The following is a 22,269-nucleotide window of genomic DNA, read 5'->3' on the forward strand; positions in this document are numbered from 1 at the left end:
TTTGACTAATACATTCCTGGTAAAACAGAACGTGGTTATTAAACATATCCTTATAGAGACGTTCAAGCTGTCGGCCTTTAGCTTTCAGTAGCCGGAGTTCAGGGGTGTACCAGGGTGCAGAGCGAGAAAAAAGTACAGTTCTGGTTTTTTGTGGAGCCAGGGAATTTAAAATACTACTAAGGCTATGATTATAAAAAAGTACCAGGTCCTCTTGAATAGCTAAGTTGTTAGAAGACAAGCAGCTAGAAAAAGCAGAGGAAAGGATATCAAGATTTATATTCTTGATATTCCGGAAAGAGATAATACGGGGATTGTTAATTACAGAGAGGGTCATGTGAACATTAAAGGAGAGAAGTAGATGGTCCGAAATTAGCAGTTCGTCAGCTGTACAGATGGAGGGGGTAAGTCCAGAACAGCAGACTAGGTTCAAAGTGTGGCCCTTAATGTGGGTAGGGAAGTTTATGTATTGTTTAAGGCTGAAGCTATCAAGGCAGGATAGAAGGTCCTTGGTAAGAGGCTGGTCGCAGTTATCCACGTGAACGTTAAAGTCACCCAGCAATATTATATTAGGGGAGACAGTAGCTAGATTGGTCAGCAGATCGGCAAAGTCACTGATAAAAACAGAATTAAATTTTGGGGGGCGGTAGATGACAGCTATTACAGTTGGGGTAGGTCCTGAAAGTTGACAAACAACAGATTCAAAGGAGCTGTACGTAGGGGCGGACAGCGGCGAGACTTTCCAGTTCTCGCGATAGATTATTGCGAGGCCACCACCACGGCCGGACTCGCGAGGTTGGCAGGTGTAAACAAACCCCGGGGGGGTGGAGTCGTTGAGTTGCGAAAAGTAATTGGGCTGTTGCCATGTCTCAGTCAAGCAGAAAAAGTCAAACTTACGGTCTGTTAGGAGATCCTGGATGAGATGTCCTTTGTTCGTAAGCGAACGGATATTAAGCAGGCCGAAGTTGACAGAAATACTGTCGGACTGGATGAGAGTGTTAGCCGACCTAGGCAGACCAGTCAGAACATTGTGGTCAATAGACCTGCAGGGGTTCTGTTGAGAGCGACCAGAGGTGGACCAGAAGGACTGAATTGGTTTGGAATTATCCTGATGGAAATACCGACGGGAGCCTCGATGTACGTACTTTCGACGAGGGAGGAAGGCAATGTCCGTGTGGAAATGAAGAGCAGCCAACGGCGGAGCAGCTAAAGAGAAGCGGAGCCGGAGGAGCTCATCAGCTGTATATTGATGAAGTCCAGTGCCGAGTCGGTAGATCGATGACATAAGGATCCAGACCCACACTGAAAGTACATAGATCCTGAAAGGCCACATCATGGACAGGAACAGCCGGGTAGGGACACCGGTGGGCCTTAGAAACAGGAGTAGGACAAAAGTCCAGAAGTCCAGAGTCCAGTAGCGTTAACGTTAGCGATAGTGGTGAGTGGCGGCCGGTGAGTAGCGGCAGCCAGTCGCGCCAGCGTTCACTCAACCGGAAATTGTGTGAGTGTAACAGTTAAAGCACTGTGTGTGTGTGTGTGTCTCTGCGTACGTGACTTCCTGGGGGTCATAAAAGTAACCTCACCCAAGCTACACCAAATTCCTTTAGACCACATACAAAACAGAGTTAACATATTACAAATATTGAGACCAGCACTCTGCATCCACTGGGTCGTTGGCCTCTTGTTGTCTCACATTTACAGATCAGGTGGAGAGTCTCCTGCAAACCTACTTCTAAGTTATAACAATTAGGAGTTTTTATTAAAGGTACAAGCTTCAGCATCAGCAACCCCCAACTGTAGCTTCCTGACTCCTTTTATTTATGACACCAGACCCCCAGTGTCCATAAATTCCTTTCTCTCTAAACAATTACACACACTCTCAGGCCACAGCTAAACCAAACTGAAACACAGACCAATCCTTCCTTATTACTGTGATCTAAACAAATTTAACACATTATATTCTAATAATTATTTTCTTGTACTCACAGTGTCTACAGCTAGTATGTGAATATCCATGTAAATGAATACATGCACTTAGCTGGTGAGTTACAGTAGTTCTTTTGGAGTGACAGCTGGCTGCTTCATCTGCTCGCCTGGGATAAGACGCTGTCCAGTTCAGCAGGACAGAAGAATCACACCAGATCACAGCTTTAATCCATCCCCCGTTGTCTTTGACGCTTTCCATTTTTTGTTTTTATCTTTAAATCTGTAAACTCTGTCTGAAACAAAGGATTTTTTGGTTCCTTTTCTTTTATTAATGTTTTTATTGATCCTTAATTCTAGGACTAGAACAGCCATTTATGTTTGTGGTTTCTCCATACTGCCTCACACGGAGTCTGTAATGTTCAGAGTTCAAACATCAGGGATGTGCTTAGCGACACAGTTTAAAAGTTTGTACCCCTGACTGTGATTTGTGCTCTTGTTTAGAAGCTACGTGAGTGCATCACTGTTCAAATGCATTTCGTGTTTTGTTTCAGAAGACACATCAATAAAGTAATGCAGCGAAGTTCACACCGCCTCAGAAGGGCTGATTCTCGCATCATCTTACCTGTAACTTCACTTCAAGTTTACTTCAAGTCTCTTTAAGCCCTGGAGGTCTACTTTACTCTCTGGATTTAGTGAGTTCTTGGATTTTCTACTTTTTATCTGAGCTGTGTCCAAAGTCATCCCCTCGTTCTGTCTTCATTACCTCCATTATAATGGAAGGTTAATAGTAAAGTCACATGTGCAGTATGTTAGGAAATAAATTACAATTTCCCACCTGGCCACCACCACTGCAAAAACCACCGGCAGAGTCAATATATGTTTTTAATGCTTCTTAAAAACTTTAGTACTTTTAAATAGCGTATGGAGACAATTGTGACATTTGCATGTCCGTGAACAATAAACAAGCAAATCCCACAAGAATTTCTAGCCAGCCATGGAAAATATGTAGGAACACATTAGTTTTCATTTGACAAAAGGGAATAGCTCATCATCATTGTGTATGATATAAATATTTGATAAAAAGAATATTTGCAGACACAGAGTCCAGTACAGTGATAAAGAAACTGAAAGCTCTTTTTGCTTGCCAAGAAATCCCTGATATAGTAATTTAATATAATGGATATCAGTACTTGTCTCAAGAGTTGTGGGATTGTGGGATATCCAGCATAAGGCATCATCATCAGGCTACCCACAGAGCAACAGTAAAACAGAATCTGCTCCAGGATTCTTATCTTGCACTGCTAGATGAATCATCACAAGGTTTGGAAACCAGCCCTGCTCAGAGAAAACTCAGCTGCTGTACGTGAGCATTGCTGCACAGAAACCCAAGTTTTCTCCAACATTAAGTTGGGATTGCAGCATAATCGGGAAAACAGCAGCATCTGTGTGCCTAGTACAAATGGCTCCGCTAGAGACCTAGATAAGCTAAAATCAGGTGACTCTATGTCTTGATGCAAAGTAAATCCCCATAAGTTGATTCTGTTCATCTGGACGTAGTGTTTTTGGTCAGGGAAAATATTCTTTACTCATCACAGTGGTGTCTTCAGTCTCAGCTGACTGCAGGTTTCCCCAACATTTTAAACAGTATATTTGCATAAGGACTGAAACTTGTTATCGGTGGTGCTTTCAGCAGGTCACGGGGGCAGCAGCCTAAGCAGAGAAACCCAGACTTCTCTTCCCCTAGCCACCTCCTCCAGCTTGTCTAGGGAACGCCAAGACATTCCCAGGCCAGCCGAGAGATATAATCCTTCCAGCATGTCCTGGGTCTGTCCCAGGGCCTCCTCCAAGTGGGACATGCCCAAAACACCTCATCCAGGAGGTGCCCAGGAGGCATCCTTGTCAGATGCTCAAACCACCTCAACTGGCTCCTTTCAATACAGAAGAGTAGCAGCTCTACTCTGAGCCCCTCCCGGATGGTCAAGCTCCTCACCCCAATCTCTAAGGGAGAGGCCAGCCACCCTTCGGAGGAAACCCATTTCCACCGCTTGTATCTGTGATCTCATTCTTTTGGTCACTACCAACAGCTCGTAACCATCAATCAAAACATTAAATGTTTTGATTTTAAATATTAAAAAAGCTGGAAAAACTGTGTGTTAAGGTGTGTACACGTGTCAAACAGTAGACAGTGATTTCTTATCAAACAGGAAATGCATTGTGTCATTCATCGCTGTAGAGAGTACATGCGCGTAAAATCAGAAAAGACACAAAAAGTCAGAGGCCCATACTATTACTACTTCTGCCACACACACATACACACGCACACTGAAATTACTGTGTCTAATGTGTTCACATTAAGCCTATTAGAGAAAACATTATCTCTTTGATCAGCAGTGATTATAGAAGCCATATATCGGAGCTGCCATAAAGCTTTTCTTGTAAATTTAGAGCGCTTTAGATCATCAGAGGGTAGGGGACTGTTTCCTGCACCACTACAGTAAAACCTTTGGCATTCAACTGGCAAGACGGTGAATGGGCAAAGAATTTCACTTTCTGTCTGACAAACCAGCTGATAGTGAAAAGCATAGAGTGTAATTAGCCTGACTTATACGCCAGTGTTTTAGCACCAGATGGTATCTTGCTCTTTTTTCTCTCAGTAAAGGAGGTGTTGATTGACTCCATACTACTGCAAGTCATTCTAACTGGTTCCCTTAAGGACTGCACATTTAGATTTTGTAGCTATAATTGCAGCTGTGGTTTGCAATCAACAGTTCCACACACAGAAGGGACCTGCATTCATTTATTATGTTTAACCTGATTAATTTGGGATGTTGTAGTACTTCACCTGCTTCTAAGGTGTACAGAGAAGATGATCATATCTGAACAAGTTAAAGCTGTAACATCTTGCAGTGTATAGAACGACTTTATTGCTTGACCAAGTGTTTTGGCTTGTGGCCTTCATCAGTGTCATCATAAGGCATATGAAAACATCAATCATATGACTGCACATACACTTCTACCAGTGAAGCACCATTTAGGATGGGCCGGGCATGTGAATGTGTGGTTCAGGGTCATTCATTGTCCCTGGCAATATGGAGTACTCACTTTGGTGGTAGCTTGCACAGCCTACACTGGAGGTGTGTCTGAGGTGTGTATAGTTTAAGTTTTCCCCCAACCCACACCGGAAAAAGAACATGTTGGATTTACTTAATTTAATAGTGGAAATGGGTTGCACACAAGCGTTTTTCTTTGGCAGAAACTTAAATAACTGAGTTAAATCAATCAACACAACTTATTCATGTGCAATATACCTGTGCATATTTTGTTGGTAAAACATGATGGAAACATGTTTAAATGAAGTAAGTTGAGCTCTTGGAATTTTTTAATCCTTCACGATTTTGTCACTTTATTCCAACACTATTCAATAATTTTACCTCAATACTACTTGGTCACTTAAATACTACATTTTGTCTTCATATTACATAATATTCAACAAAGTCTAGAGTCTGGTTAACATAAAAAATTTAATGGCTTTACAACTAGGGATGGGTACCGGTATCCGGTGCCATTATGGCACCGGTTCTGACATAAACGTTAGTAACCAGACTGAAAAGCAGCGCACATTTTGGTGCTTTTTTCCCCCTGAGATGTCATACACTTTGGATTCTAGCCAATCATTTTGCCTTTCCGAGGATAGTAGGCGGGCCCAGGTACGTACGTTCTTTTAGAGCAGAGCTACAGATTAAAAATGCCCAAGGCCAAGCAGTCAAAAGTCTGGCTTTACTTCACAGCAAAAGATGCAAACTCAGTAATCTGCAACAAGTGCTTTAAGGTGATACTGTGCAAAGGAGATAACACCTCGAATCTGATGAAACACCTGGCGACGCATAGTGTTTTTTTAAAAGCCGAGAAATGCACGGCATTTGATAGCTTGCTGCAAGACCGAGCACCGAGTGAGGGTGTGGTGTCTGTTATCGGACTCGGAGTTAGCAACATCCCCCAAGACCCCGAAGAGTAGAGTCCTGGCCCCTAACCCTGCCAGTGTAGCAGAAATGATGATGGATGATGATGCGTGAGTAGCTTAATGTTGTTCGTGTGTAATTTATGTTGAGTAGGCTAGCCACGTTATTAAATTAATGATTTAAGATGAACTAGCAAACATCGTCGTAGTTACATGCAGCTGTCTTCTTGTTTGATGGCAGATACTCCCTTCACCCTGGCAAAAAAGGCTAAAATGACCAAAGAAAAAGTGGAAAACAGCTGAACATGAGAGGTTTTTGGACAAAGTTTGTGTTCTCCATTCTTTAAGCACCGGTTCGAGCACCATTTAAGCACCGGAGATCGCATGAGATGTCAAACTGCAGGAAAATCACTGGAGTTATAAGAGGCAGACAACTACACACACACCACGTGTATGCTATCACTATTTATTGTGGTTTAACCTGTCAAGGACAAAAACATACAAAAAATTCTGCATCAAGCCTTGAAATCATAGCTTTCCTACCTTTGTTAAGTCTGGATTGGTGGCATGGTGGTTAGTTAGTGCTGCTGCTTTACAGTAAGCAGGTCCTGGGTTCAAATCCACAATCTGGCTAGTTTGCACTGCAGTTGTTAGAGTTCGGTTAATTGGTGATTCTAAATTACCTGTCAATGTAAGTGCAAACGGTTGTTTGTGATAGGCTTGTGAGCTGTCCAGGGTGTACCCTGCCTTGTAACCTATCTTTTCAGGGTTATTTCCCAGCCACCCTGCAACCAGGATAAAGATAGGAGGATGGCAGTTGCTGTTTCATGGTAACCAGACTTTAGACTTTGTTGAACATTATGTAATATGAAGACAACATGTACCAATACTACTTGGTATTTAAGTGACCAAGTATTATTGGGGTAAAAGTTTTTTACCCCAAGAGCTCAACTTACTTCATCTAAACATGTTTCAATCGCATTTTATGAACACAAAATGCACATGTTTATTGAATATGAAAAAGTTCTGTTGATTTAACTGTGTTGTTTAAGTTTCTGCCAAAAGCAAAACATTTGTGTGCAACCAATGTCCACTATTGAATCAAGTAAATCCAACATGGCCTTTTTTTCAGTGCACAACAACAGTCGCCTCAAGGCGCTTTATGTTGTAAGGTAAACCCTACAATAATAGATACAGAGGAAAAACCCAACAATCACATGACCCCCTGTGAGCAAACACTTTGGCAACAGTTGGGAATAAAAACTCCCTTTTAACAGGAAGAAACCTCCAGCAGAATCAGGCTCAGGGCGCAGGGCCATCTGCCGCAACCAGTTTGGGTGAAAGAAGGAAGAGAGGATAAAAGACATGCAGAGGAAGAGAGCCAGAGATTAATAACAAGTATGATTTAATGCAGAGAGGTCTATTAACACACAGTGAGTGAGAAAGGTGACTAACAAGGGAGCTACCAGGAAGGGTAAACTGGCCAAATTTATCTTTACAACCAATCAATCCATTTTTAATTAAATTTCTAATTTCTAATCAATTTAAAAAAAAAACACTTCTAACCAGGGGCGATTCCAGGATCAAACATGTAGAGGGGCTCAGCCCTCTACATAATGTCATCCAAACAGTTCCTTGCAATTAACATTAATAACAAGTGCTGCTTGCAGATGAAACCTTTTATAATATAATTAGTTGGATGATCTATTGTAGTGTCTAAGGCTAATTCAGAATGAATTATCTCATCGTTTTTAGGTTGGAACATTTCGTTGTCAAAGCTAAGGCAAAGGCTCATTCATGTTGACCACAGTTATCCAAAGCAAGTTAAAGAAAAATTGGGACCAAAGCAGATAAGAGCACAGCATTGTTCCAGTCTTTTAAACATCAAGCAATTAAAGCAGCATTATTCAGTGCATCACTGAATAATCGCACTGCTGCTCCATACACCTGGACAAGAAGCAAACGGATAGAAGAGTTGCCTTAACTTTAAAGTTTTCAAGTTCATACTAACACTAATTTTATTGTGAAAACTCAACACAGGGCATCACGTACCTCAGTTTCAACAGTGGAGAACTGCTTTTGTTGATAGTTACAGCAAAGAGTGACAGGAAGGGGGAAGATAAGTGGCAAAGGACCGTAGTTCCGATTCAGATCCGGGCCAGCCTCTTTCAGCCTAACAGCATATGGTTGCCTGCTCGTCCCAGAAAACCCGGAAAACTTCAGTATAGTGACACCCCATTTAGAGTTGTATGAATCCTGTAATATGCTGTCATTCATGTCACTGAATGATTATAATGTAAGTAGTTATAAGAGGAAGTTGGGGAGAATTCACATTTGATAACAGCATAACTCTTATTTATATGAAATCATCATCAGTAAAGGTTGGAAAAGCAGAAGCTATCTTGGCATTGACACTGTGACTTTGACTACATGTCCACCTGTTTCCTTTTGCTCTTTGCCTTTTTGTGCGGTACAAATGTCACAAAACACATAAAACTTTATTCCAAATTCGGACCAAAGTTTTATTGCAGTCCAGAGCTTAAGTCTTTACCCAATTAAAGCCAATAATTGAAATATGCAGCTCTCAGATTTGTAAATGTTGCCTCTTATGGCTAATATGGTTATGGATGCTGAATGAACAGACTGTTACAGGAGGCTGGGGACATGTAATCAGCTAAGGGATGAGGGCTGACTGGTGAAAACTACGCTGCCACAGCACAATTATGAAATCAAATCAACCATAAAAGAAGATTTGGAAAAGGGCCATCTAATAGACCCAGAATGAAACAAAACCATAATTAATAGGAGAAGAATTGTCACGGCGGAGTGCGCCGGTGTGTAATGGAAACAGGACCCAAAAGCAGATGATGACGAGGAATTGTAATGATTAACAGAAAAGTGAACCTTTATTGCGATGACGGCAGGGAATGAACCAAGAGACCAAAACAAACAGGGAAAACACTAAGAAACAAAATACTAAACGGTACTGAGACCAAAACCTAAACTATGACTGTGGTGGAAAATAACAAGCAAAGACCATGACTAAGACTAATAATACATAACAGACGAAAACTAGAACTATGACTGAGGTGAGGTAAACAGGCTAAGACCATGACTATAACTGTAACTCTGGTGAGATTAAACAGACGAACCGACAATGGCATGAAGAAAACAAAAGGCTTAAATACAGACATGAGGTGATCAGGGGAAGTGGGAACACATGGGGGAACAGCTGACAGACATAAACCTAATGACAGCACCAGGAGAGGAAAGCTAAATACAATGAACAAAGAACACATGACATTGTCAGAATAAAACTGGAAATACTAAAACTAAACATGACAACACAAACTTAACAAACCTAATGCGTGATGAATAATACAAGAACCCAAAACATAGAAAACCAGGAACAAGAACTGCCTAAACTAAAGGCAAATAGGAAATAACACAAACTAATAACATATCAAAAAATACAAAGAAAACTCAGAGTGCTGGGTCGGAGACCCAGCCTGTGACAAGAATGATGAAATAACACTTCATACTGACTAATTCTGCTGGAATCGTTCATTTAGGGCTCTGTGGAGTTTGGGGATTGTTCACTGGGTCCCTGTTATTTGTCTCAGGCACACAAACTAGGACGCTTACAGTTTTCATGTGGAAAAACCATATAAGACAGAATGTTCTTATTCAAGGCGGAGTCATTTGAAATATTTTAATGCATGACTGGAGGCAGCGTTTGCAAAGTGTTCTGCTTTAAACAGCAGAGAGAAACTTAACATTGTGTGACAGGGTGAAATTTCCCATTACTGTGAGGGTCCAAAGAAATCTTGGGTTGGGTGAACAAAAGGTTAAAGCCAATTGGCACAAAAAGCCTATCCATACTTAAAATCACATACTGCACCCTGGTATGAAAAACTGATGTTTGACTGTAAAATGGTTCTAAAATATGAAGTTTCTCTTTGAACAGCAGGTCCCTGTTTTTCCAGAAAGCACTCTTGTGCAGTAGAGCTGGGCGATAGAACGATAACGATATGTATTGCGAAAAAACTTTTTCTCGATAGAAAAGTTAAACTATTGCGATAGGCCTCATCTCTCATGTCCTCTTAAAAAAACAAAAAGGAAGAAGAACAGCCAATCCAAATTAACTAGCGTACTCTTTCTCACTGTTCCTCCCCCCTTCTGTTTTTCTTTTCCTTCCTCTTTCTTTCTCCCTTTCCTATCCCTCACTCATGTCTGTCCCGTCTGTAACAACTGAAAATAAAATAGAATAAATAATAAACACAAAGGTCGATCAAATGGACCACTATGGCAATGCCACGATGATCCATTGGGTATGCTTGTTGGTCTTCAGCCAACAATTCTGACGGCAAAAGAACCAATTGGGACAGGCAAAAAAACCCCAAAAAAGCCCCAAACAAATTAACTAGCGCAGAGCCGAACCAATCACAGCCGCAGCGTCACGTCAGGTGACTTGTTACGTACAGCACAAGTGCCAAGCCGCACATGTGTATTTGTTTGGGAAGCAACCACCGCCGTGCCAACGAGGTAATGGAGGAAATGAGTGTGCTGACTAGAGAAAAATCAACCGAGAGCGTGACCGAAGGTTACCGAAGAGAAAACAGATGATGGTTCCAATGCCGGCGAGATTGTCGAACGGAAGAGCCATAGAAGTTCCGTAGTGTGAAGGTATTTCGGCTATTTCAAGTCTGACAAAAAACAGAGTAGCGCGCACTGTAAATTGTGCCGAAAGTAAGTCTGGAAATACAATAAATCGCTTTCTGACAGGAAGCGCTAATTCATCATTCGGCTTTTGTCAGACTAAAGTAACTGTTAAAACGGTTTGAAAAGCTAAGCTATACAACAAGGAGAGATTGAGAATTTTCTTTTAGTTCTCAGTTTATTTGATATTGACAAAAGTTAGTCAATTTTGACTGTTCTTCTGTAAAACAAACTAAGATTTATTTTTAGAATAAATATTTTGTTTCTAAGTGGAATTGACAATTTAGTAGTCTGTTTTGTTTGTTCTATTTTGAAACTTAAACGCTTTAGCGGCTGTCTTTTGTGTAGTTTGCAATATTTGCCTTTATTTATCTGAAAAAGTCTCATGTTCCTTAAGTACATCTACCCTGTTGAACTTATTATGGGAAATAAATATTTAAATCAAAACAAGCTGCTGATTATTTCACATTTTACTTGTGAGCAACGGCACATTTAAATCTTACAAATATAGTTATTTGGCTTATATCGTGATATATATCGTTATCGCCTGAAATGAAAAAAACATATCGTGATATGAAAAAATCTTATATCGCCCAGCTTTATTGTGCAGCCAAGATGGAAGAAAACACTGTCAGAGTATCAGAACAACCTGTGCCGGAGTGGACAGGCATTGAGTGATAAACCGCTGCATTTTCTATTCCCTTTGGTTTCTCTTCAGGTGCTGTTCTTTTGTTACTTTGGGTCTCAGTGCAGGATTTGATGACAAAAAGCCAGAATATTACCATTGAGTATAAGTTAGTCAGATCATGCACTCTCCACAATGGTTCTAGATATACAGTCGTGTGCAAAGGTCTTTAGTCACCCCTGATTTATTTACATTGTGTTTCTTTTTAGCTTCTTCTTCCTAAATGTATCTTTTGCTTTTTGTAAAAGCACTTTTCTAAAGCTAAGTGAGGTTCATGGTTTTTCATATTTTGTAGCTTAAATGGGGCAGTTTTTGGAAGTTGTGACACACACCTTTCAAAATGTTGAAAATAGTGATAGGTTTGTAGCTTGAACCCATCTGCTGGAACGTTGAAGACAATATAATTACACTGCAAGCAAGACGCAAGTAGGCAAACTTCTTCATGGTACTCGTGCACGGGAGAGAACCAGACAAACGCCGTTCCTTCGCTTGACCCCAGTAGCTCTCGTCCGTTCTCCCATACACTGTCCTTTTATTGAGGTTACATGAATATGCATAGGTTCATTAACATACGACGTCTACATACAAACAAAGAGTACCTTGCCTGTGTGTGTGTGTGTGTGTGTGTGTGTGTGTGTGTTGCTGATCAAAGGGTTAAACATCCTTGGTCAGGAAGAGGGTAGCCTCCCCCTCACCCTAGATGGTTCATCCTAGATAACACGGTGAGGAAGTCCTGCAGTTCATCTAAACAAAGAGCACTTAGACTAGAACAGACGCAACTACGTTAATCCTACCATAAAACAATAAGACACGGTATGACCTCTCATGCTCCCAAAGTGCTGTCTAATACACACAAAGTTTGCAGACTATCAAGGATCAAAACCTCTACCAATCTACAACTAATTACAAAACTCTAAGCATATATAAGTAAATATTTCTAAGCATAAATGACAATCAACAATACAAATCTAACAAATAGCTATTTGGAAAAGAACCCACTGAATACCTCATTGTATTATATGGTGCATGTTGAACCTGGTGCCTGATTTGTATGTTTTGCTTCAGATAGTTGTATGCATGTACATGTATGCATATATATATATGCAGGACATTGCACTGTTTCATCTTCTATGTAACAAACATGAAGCCAAAAACAGCAAAAAAACACTAATCACATGCACTTGATTAACTAATCATCAGCAACTGTGGGCACCTCTATAAAAGCAGACGTTTCAAAAGACTGCAAATCCAAAGCATTCGGGTGTGTTAACACATTTCCAAGGAAGACAGACTGATCTTGGACCGATTTCTGCTTCCTATAAGTCGGTGTGTGTTCATCTCCATCTCCGAACAATTTGAAGTCCATCATTCTACAGTGAGAAAGATTATTCTGAAATAGGGCTGCCACGATTAGTCGACTAGTCACGATTACGTCGACTATCAACATCGTCGACGACTGATTTAATAGTCGATGCGTCGTTTGAAGCTTTGTTAGATCCCAAAAGACGCAGGGATAAGTAGTAGGATTTAAGAGTATAATAACGGACTGAAACAGAAGATGGCAGCACTGCATGTAGAAGGATGCCAGCTGCCGTTATACCCCGAAGAAGAAGAAGCTGTGTCCCAGAATTCATAGCGCAGCCCAGCTCAGTTTCCAACAATGGTGGCAGCTAGTTAGTTCTAATATTACTCTTATTATTCTTTTTGGGTCGCAAAATAAACGTTGAACATACTTTCAGGCGAGAATGTAACCGTGTAAACCTCAAATATCTGCTCAGTTTATCAAGACACCACATATTTTCAAAAGCGCTCTGACATTTTCGGAGACGTCGTTACCCACTAGCTCGATAGCTAGCCGGGGGCAAGGCTCACTAGAGCCCGTGAGAACACCGGACACCCGGCAAATCGTTTTCAAACCCACTGCCGTCTTTTGCTACTCAGGTTAAACACATATAAGTCACTTAGATAACTTAGAAATGTTATTGTTTGGCTTTTTTTTAGTATTTTGTTTGTTCCTGAGTAAATCGGTTTGGCTGATATTAAAGTTATAGTTTTTACACAGCTGAATAAACGTCAAGCAGACAACTAATTATCAGAAATGTGAGATGCTCGAGAATATACTCCAGTGTCCTGTTATATTTTAGATAGCAAGGAGTTTATTAAACTTCACCGAAACATTCTGCAAATGTCATTAAAATTTAATAAACTATCATCTTGTCTTTATTTTTAGTTAGCACATACCTTAAACACTTAAAGCTGTAAGCTAATGATAGATATATAAGAGAAGAGGCATGCTGGTGCAATAAGTTGTACGTCCAATGGATGCATGATCTGATTAGTCGACTAATCGCAAAAATAATCGTTTGTGGCAGCCCTATTCTGAAATGCAAAATATTCAAGACAGCTGTGAATCTTCCCATGAGTTAGCGTCCCATCAAGGTCAGACCATGCAATGCTCAGAGAAAAAACTAAGAGCTACATCTCAGAATCTACTGGCCTCAAATAGCATGTTAAATGTTAAGGTCTGTGACGGTACGATTTGAGAATGACGAAAAATGTGTGGTTTCTTTGGAAAGGTCACCAGGAGGAAGCCTTTTGTCTCTAAAAACAACATGGCAGCATAGCTTAGAATGGAAAGTCACATCTGAATCACAAAACTTCTGGAATAATGTCCTTTGGACAACATCAGGATTGGTGAAAACCAAACAACATACCAGCAGAAACATCTCAGACCAACCATCAAGCATGATGGTGGGAGTGTGATGATTTGGGCTTGTTTTACAGCCACAGGACCTGAGCAACTTGCAGTCACTGAACAATGAACTGCACTCCAAAGTAAATGTGAGGCCATCTGTTTGACAGCTCAAGCTTGGCTAAAATTGGGTCATGTAACAGAACAATGATCGATGTAGGCAGTAGCATCGGTGCGCTGCAATGACTCAAAGTCTTGACCTCAACGCTGTGGTGAACCTTCCATAAATGAACACCTGCAAACCTCGATGAAGGTGTGTCGCGTCCCTTTGAGGCTACAGGTATTTGTTATTGTTTTTTCCATCTTTCTCGCGCTCTCTCTTCTCCTGGGCAGAGCTCATTGTGGGCTCCCGCTTTCGGCCAACACACCTGAAAGTGGTTACCCATCATCCTGCTACTCCTGGGCACTGTTTAAGGCAGCGGCTCAGTTCTTCTCATCGCTGGAACATTGTACTACTCATGTCAGTGTAGCCCTGATTCAACCTCATCTCGTGTTTCCCTTAGCTTTTCCTTGTTTTGATCTCTCGTCTCCTTTTGACGGTCACATCCTCAATTCCTTCCCTTCGATTTCCCGAATGTGAGTGAGTTTGCAGAGTGGACTGGAGTGAAGAGGAGTGTAGTGCGTGGCCGAAGAGGAGTGAGGAGAGTGGTCCAAAATTCCTTCCCAGCCATGTGACAGACGGATGAAGTCATAGAGAAAACAATTCCTTCAAGTTATTGCTGTTAAAAAGTGGTACAATGCTATTAAATCATGGAGAGTATTTAGTTTTTCACACGCTGTGTCTGTAGGCTTCATTTTAATACCATGACCTAAGACCTAAGAAACAGCTGACTTTTAGTATGTACTTGTAGGCAAAACCTTAGACTTGAAGGAAGGCGCACTCTCTTTTTACCAAAACTGTAAAATAAAGTCATTTCTACCATGAACTGATACAAAAGTGACCATTGTGGATTGGTTCAAGATATAGCAGTTGACTTGAGCACCTGACTATTCTGACTTCCTCTGGATGCTCGCATATCCATTTGATGTACCAAAATAAAGATAGTATAAACTCACTAAAAAAATAAAGACCAAAATCCTGTAAGTGGAATACAGTAGTATCCTGACATTATTACATTTGATCATTTCTGAATCCATGATGTTCCAAGACTTTTCATTTTAGCCACATTAGTTGAATTTCCCCCGACATAGCTACTACTAATGCAAGTCATGCAGTGCCTTAAATAGAGCTTCAGTAAAGTGGCAGCTTTTCATGGTGAATGCGTCTCACTGTGATTTATTCATATTATGTTCATTTCCCATGTATTTTGGATCTACCTTTTATCAGACTCAGTCATTTGTGTCACTCTGGTGCATTTGAGAGCGGACAGGCCAAAAAATACGACAGAAGCTCTGACTCTGGAATTTCTTTCTTTCCACAGACTTGTTTTCCCGCTGTTGCCATCACCTCTGTGACTGAGCTGCATCCAGGGTTCACGCATTAATCAGAAGACACACTTCTTAAAAAGCCAAAAATCAGCTGTGCATAATTGACGCACAATTGGAAAGTAAAGCAGATATTATAAAGCAAATACAAACAGCACTCTTTTACTCCCGGGTTGTCACATTCAGTTTCCTCTGTGCACATCAGAGAGAAACAAAGTAGGGCAGACGTGATTTGATTTCATGACATCTGCTTCACTAATTGCAGCAGTATGTGTCTACAATTAATGCTGTGCTCTTCTTATTGTCATGCAGAGTATTTGTGCTTTTAATTTAGTTTTAAATTTGGTAAAACACACTTGGTTTTTAAGTCTTTTTGCTGTGGTGATAGAGCTGCGAGTCTATATACGATTAGCTACACATACAGTTTCAAGAAAGAGAAAGAAACCCTAAATTAAGACTTCTACACTGATTTTTCATGTTCTGGCGTACATCGAGGTCTAATTACAGTCAAAAATAAAAAGTTGTAAATGTGTAAAATTTAAAATCAGGAGATTCATCAGTATAAAAATCAAGAAGTACAAATGAAGATATATATATATATATATATATATATACATACAAATACATACATATTAAGTAAGACTGGGACTAAATATTTTACGGTTGGAAGATATCCATCCATCCATCCGCTTATCCTTTTCAGGGTCACGGGGGGCGCTGGAGCCTATCCCAGCTGTCATAGGGCGAAAGGCGGGGTACACCCTGGACAGGTCGCCAGTCTGTCGCAGGGCCAACACATAGGGACAGACAACCATTCAGACTCACATTCACACCTAGTGGCAATTTGGATTGACCAATAAACCTATCCCCACAAGCTGCATGTCTTTGGACGGTGGGAGGAAGCCGGAGTACCCGGAGGGAACCCACGCAAACACGGGGAGAACATGCAAACTCCACACAGAAAGACCCCGGCCTGATGGTGGAATTGAACTCAGGACCTTCTTGCTGTGAGGCAACAGTACTAACCACCGTGCCACCGTGCTGCCTATGGTTGGAAGATATTGGTGAGTTATTTACAGGCTATGTGTATGTAATGTATCTACCTGAGGTTTGTAATTGTGTGAAGCTGAGCAGTCAAAGCCGAGCACTTTACATGAGTTATTTTGCATATTATTAAATGTACATAAGGAAGTATGAGAGATCGAGTTCAGCAGAGTTACAGCTTTAGGGAAGCTGTGTTTCAGTAACTGCACTGGTTCTCATAAAGCTCTTTTCTACTGCTTAAGTGTTTTCTATCTAACATCCACGCACATTCATAATTCGATGGATGCATCAGAGAGATCCCTGGGCTGAGTATCTTGCAAAGGATATTTGGCATGTGGACTAGAGCAGCCAGGGATCAAACAGATGGTGTCGTAAGCTTCAAACTTTTTTTAAAATGAAGCTTTATGTGTCAGGTGAACCTACACCAATCCTTAGTTAAACTACTATAGGTTTATTGTACTTGGCTATCGGTTGCAGCAGATGGCTGCCTCTTCCTGAGTATAGTCACTTTCCTGTTAAAATAGAGTTATTCCTTCCCACTGTCACCAACTGCTTGCTTGTGAGGAACCGTGTGTTTCTCAGTTTTTAAATTTTTTTTTTTTTTTTGGTGAACACATTTGCAACTATTAAAAGACAAATTTGCTTTTATAAAATATTTAAATGGTCTAAAACCTTGAGTGTAGTTGGAAACATTTATAGAAATGTTTGTTGCGGTACTTGGCTGTAAGCTCTGCTCATATGTTCGATGAGGAAAAATCCATCTGTGTGATGAAGCGCTCTGAAATAAAACATCTCTGGCAGCCATCTACTCACGATCTCCCCCTCCAACTGTCTTCCCTCTTTCATCCCTTCAGCCCCTCTTTTCGTTCACACTTCCACTGCCTTTATCTCTGAGGGTCCGTCGGTGCTTAGCAACATGCTTCACCTCGCGATCACGAAAGTGTTCCTCACTGGTGCGCACACACTTCATGTGACACTTCTTTTTGCCTTGTTGTGTTTGAATTCCCTCAGCTGTCTGCAGACAGAGCATGTCTTTGGTGGATTTTGCATGAATGTAAGTACAAACAGTGTGTTAGTAACAGCTGTTTTTTCCTAAATACTATCTCTGCATATCTGCTATTTCTTGGCTCCCTTAGCCCTTTTATTCATCTTCACCTGCTTTCACTCTCCTTTTTCTGGTGCACAAATACATCCACTTTTCCCTCTCTTTCTCCTGGCTTCATCGACATCCCAGATATGGTAGCCATGGAAACGCATTTGAGGTGTGTTATTGAATAGATTTTGTAAAAGCAAATCCAAGCCTACCTGATGTAAGCACACACACACTAGAACTTTCTGGTTGCCATCTCTTTTGTTATCGCCACTCATGGTTAGATTTAATCAGTTTTTATAGATGTCTTCATGTCAACTATAAATCAACAATTAAGTGACTTAAGAATCATAGTGAAAGCAATTTAAAGTCAGTTCCAGTCTTCTCTGCTGCTCAGGCCAAGTGCAAAGCTGAGGGAATGGCACAAGCGGTCACATCAGAAGCACTCCCAACTTGTCACTGCTGATTGTGAAAAGGTCATCACATATTTCCAGCCAGCGGTTACCTCTCTCTTTAAGTGTTATATTTGGACATACGTGTTGCTTGATATCCAGTGATTTACTAGGATTTTTTATTTTTAATGAAACAGAACGAGGAGAAAGTGTGTGGGCTTCACAGATTGCACTGTTCCCTCAACATACCTCTGATGATTTGATATAAAATTGTGTAGCTAAGGTGATAAAACAGCTTGTTCATAAAACAAATGATCCATGAAATATTTTATTTTTGAGTTTTTAATAGATTTTATAACCAAAATGATGTTATTAACAAATCCTGTGCAGTTTTACAAAATAATTACACCAGTAGGTCTGGTCACTAAATTGCACTGTCAGTGCTTTCTTGACAGCTCTGAAACGTGATTAAAGCATATTGTGGTGTTTTTTTAAATGTATAGTTATACTGGGATTTGGCAGGTGAGTGGACCCAAAGATTAGGCATAGGGGTTGTTAAGGTTCAAAGATTGAGGAGGAGAGTACAAACAACCATTGGTCCAGAAGATCTTGGTCAAACAATTGATTTTAATGAATACACGCGTGGGAAGACCACTCTGTACGCAGACAGGGATTGATCTTCGACTTAATCAAAGCATACACAGATTTTTATAGCATCAGGGTTTGAATTAATGACGCCCCTTCATATGTCACAGACAGAATATATACACACGTCAAATCAAAACCACAATGACTTTTAACACGGTTTAAAAGAACATTGTCTTCTATCTCGTCTGGAACACGAGCCCCACATCCTGCCAGACGCTGTTCCTCTTTCCAGAGGCAAACATGACCAACTTCTCACCTATAAATGAGTCTAACTAATGTGTGTGTGTGTTGACCTTACATGCTCTCTCATCTCACCCGTTGCACTTCTGACCTTTTACCAGAACTGAGGCTCATCCTTAGGTACAATAACCTAACTGAAACTATATGTACTATGTTGAATAAATGTTTTAATCAAGAACCTCTACTAAAAGCTTAATAAAAGAATATAAAAGTATAACAGACAATTTGAATAACCTAGTAATTCAAATAGCCTCATCTAACCTGCTCCTCAGAATAACTTAGACTCTGCTTTCACTTCTGCTTTCACTTCTGCAAACTCTCTGCAACTTCCTGTCAACTCCTGCCTGCAACTTAGTCTTTCTGAAAGACTGCACTGTTTAAACCTCTGAATACAATATCAATACTGTAAATTATATTATTAATGCAATGGTAATGATGATGATTATTTACCAATAGCAGTAAAATAATTTCCCTGATCCACAGGGTGCAACACAAGGAAACTAATTACTTAGACATCAGTCCAGTAGCTCATTCTTTGTAAAGAGACTGAAGAACTGATTTCCAGCCCGTAGACACTACAAAGCTAAGATAAAGAGTAAAAGTCAGTGAGTAAATCTAATCATCATCTTAAAAATAACCTATCAGTAGATGTAACCATAGTGCATCACTGTAAACTTTGTCACAGTACTGCAAACTAACCAGTTTGAACTGCCCGGTGTTTTCATGCAACCTTTGAATAACTAAAGAAGTCTCTGCACGCTCATAAAAGGAAACAACAGAAAATATAACATGACCTAAAGCTGAGCTCAGTGGTATAAAACAGGCAGCATTCGTTCTAAATGAAATTAAATGAAACCAAACAGCTGCAGTATCCTTAATGTCGGTCCTTGCATTAAGACGATCCATTAAAAAAGCATTAAAGTCCATACTGTCAAAAGCTGGGCTGCTGTCTAAGAGAATGCAAAATGTGGTATAATGCATACAGCATAAATTGTTCCTCCATCATGTTATGTTGTATGCAGTTTATGTCATCGATGTTGAAACAGGAGGATGTGCTTGACAATGTGGAACATTATAGAAGGTACTTTTTTGAATCAGAAGCAGTTTTTCTTCATTAATATGATACTTAATGTCAGCTGTTTTCTCATGACAGAATAAGTTGCCTTGCTGCCTCGCAGTTAGCACAGTGAAACCGGTGTTTATACTCATTACACTTTGACTGTTCAATACCTGACTGGCAACCTCTCACATTATCTTCATTCCTATCCCCAGCTGCTGCTCATGCAGGAAATAGCAGGCTCTGTGAAATGCAGCTTGCGAGTTAATGAATACTCAGTTACTGAGGCCACACAGACTCACAGACTCACATTCTGAAGCAGCAGACTATTGATTTCACCAAGGATGCTACGCATTACAAATCTGATAGAGATTTAAATAAATCAGCTTACTATCCACTGACTCCCTATTCAGTTTTATGAAGTGGCACTGTGCAATAGTGCTTGCCAAATGTGAAAGATTAAATATTTTTAATGGCTTCTTTTCCTAGTTTGATAGGAGCTGAGTCAGCCACCAAGAAATAACGATAACACCATATAAAGTCCAACACTGGAAAAAGCTTTCAACTTCTCTCTCCTACCCTGCGTAATGTTACCAAATGTAAAGTCATCCATCTCAGTGAAACTCACAAAAGTACTGAGTTCTTGCTTTAAGAAGTGCAGGGAGATGTATGCTGCAAGGACCAAACTAAAGAGGCCAGAGGAAGCCCGCAAGAATTCAGTGTAGAATCTAAGGTCTGTGGATCTTCCAGTGGTTAAGTACGTGAGACAAAGACGGATGCTGTGTTGCTTAAATGTAATGAGTTGATCCAGAGTGAAGTTACAGGATAAGGTGGTGCTCCTGAACAAACTGTGTTGGAGTGTTTCAGACCAGTACCGGTCCGTGAGTCGTGTGGTACGGGCCGCGAGAGTTGAGGCTCGGTTGTGAAATTTATGGTTTTCAGGGTTTTGCTGTTAACTCGGTTTCCCTGGGTTTTCCGTGTTGTAGTTGTGTCTCTTATTTTAAAAGAAATATTTACGCATTACCATAGTGACCAGGGAGTATTAAGGGGCAGAGAGGAGGATGTTACTCTTAATGTTGTTGGCACATTTCAGGAGGACGCTGCTAATAAAGTTACACAATTACACAGTGAATTTGTGTTTGTTATTATATTTACTATATTTATAAATACCACAGTTTTTGTCTTGGTCGTATCATTTTATTTTGTTGTATTTATCCGCGACACCTTAAAGGCGCTCCGTGAAAATATTCTCTGACAATAAACCGGTCCATGGTGCAAAAAAGGTTGGGGGCCGCTGTTTTAGAGGGTTGAGCATGGTAGGCATAATGAGAATATCGGTGACGTAGTAGCTCAACCGGCTCACGATCCATCACAGCCCGCAAGTTATCGTAAGAGTGTGAAGTACATAAAGAAAGTTTTCTTGTCATTGGTTGAATTCAAATCCACTGAGAAGTCAAAGAGGCTTGCAAGCAGTTGTATCAAATCTGACCACTAGAACTCTGGGAGGAGTGGAGATTCCATAAAACAACAAATATGACCTTTACCTCGAGCACACTTTGGGTGAGACCCATTATGTGATGATTATGAGAAAACTTCACAAAAATCTAACACTACTCTAGGAGGAGGAGTGATTGTTGTGAACAGGCAGACACCTCACCGTTGCATAAACACACTGCTTATTCAGCCCTGTCAGCTAATAGTTGAAAGACAAGAGAGGAGACACAGGGTTGGAAAAGATAGTCACTGAGTCTACAATCTAGCAGTGAGAACAGCTTTACAAGTTGCAAGAGGTTGCAAGGGATTAGATGGCAGCAGAGTCTGACCCCTAGTGCACCTGAAACCACCTCTGTAATCAAAGGCACAGAGAAAGTGCAGGGAAGAGAGTGCTTAAATGCACTTGGGCATGGAAAAAAGCACTTGTATGAATGTTTGTGTGAACAGGTGAATGAGGTTTGTAGTAAAGAAGTGCTTCAAGTGCTCAAATAGAGTAGAAAAATGCAATACAAGTTCTATTTGCTGCTTCAGCTTTCAGTATGTTGTGCATTTAGAGATGCTCTCCTCCATACCTTGATGGTAAAGAGTGATAATTTGACTTGCTGTTGCCTTCCTATCAGCTTGAAGCAACCTAGTTATCAACAAGGCATTTTCACCCAAATAACTTCTTTTTAATTCAGTGTAAACAGTGTAGAAGTTTCTAAAATACCCAGACCAGCCAGTCTGGTGCCAACCATGGTACATTCAAAGTCACTTAAATCATCTTTCTTTTTCATTCTGATGTTCAGTTTGAAGTTCAGCTGGCAATAAGAAGAAATGCAAGTTTAAAGACTTCTGGAGGA

The sequence above is a fragment of the Rhamphochromis sp. 'chilingali' genome (genome assembly GCF_963969265.1).
Source record: "Rhamphochromis sp. 'chilingali' genome assembly, chromosome: 17".
NCBI lineage: Eukaryota > Metazoa > Chordata > Actinopteri > Cichliformes > Cichlidae > Rhamphochromis > Rhamphochromis sp. 'chilingali'.